Source organism: Octopus bimaculoides, chromosome 4, assembly GCF_001194135.2.
Source record: "Octopus bimaculoides isolate UCB-OBI-ISO-001 chromosome 4, ASM119413v2, whole genome shotgun sequence".
NCBI lineage: Eukaryota > Metazoa > Mollusca > Cephalopoda > Octopoda > Octopodidae > Octopus > Octopus bimaculoides.
Window position 1 is genome coordinate 33470405 of NC_068984.1, and position 781 is coordinate 33471185.

Here is a 781-nt window from a genome sequence, read left to right on the forward strand (position 1 = left end):
TATATATATATATATATAGAGAGAGAGAGAGAGAGAGAGAGAGAGAGAGGGATTGGTTGATAGATAGATAGATAGATAGATAGATAGATGTACATGTGTGTGTATTAAGGCTACCATTGGATTCATGTTAAGAAAGATGTCTTAATATCTTAACAATTCCTTCGCTTGACAACCGGTGCTGGTGTGTTTACATCCCCGTAACCTACGGTACGGTAAACGAGATACAATAAGTACCAAGCTTAAAACGATAAGTCCTGGGATCGATACCTTCAACTAAAAACCAAGACGCTGCTCCCAGCATAGCCGCAGTCTATTGACTGAAATAAATACAAGATAAAGAATAAATGATGTGGCACTCCATCGGTTACGACGGTGCGGATTCTAGTTGATCCGATCAACGGAACGGCATGTTCGTAAAATTAAGGTGCAAGTAACTGAGCACACCATAGAGACGTGTAGCCTTCAAGTAGTTCTCTGGCAGATTCAGCGTGATACATAATTTGACAAGGCTGGCTATTTGATATATAGGTACCAGAGACAGAGGAGGAAAGAATAAGAGAAAGTTGTTTGTGAAAAAGTATAGCAGGGTTCGCCACCACCCGTGCCGGAGCCACGTGGAGCTTTAGGTGTTTTCGCTCAACAAACACTCACAGCGCCCGGTCTGGAATTGAAACCGCGAGTCCTCTGCCCTAACGATAAAAGATATATGTGGGAGTGTGTGTGTGCGTGCGTGTGTGTGTGTGTGTCTGTGTGTGTGTGTGTGTATGTATATATATATATA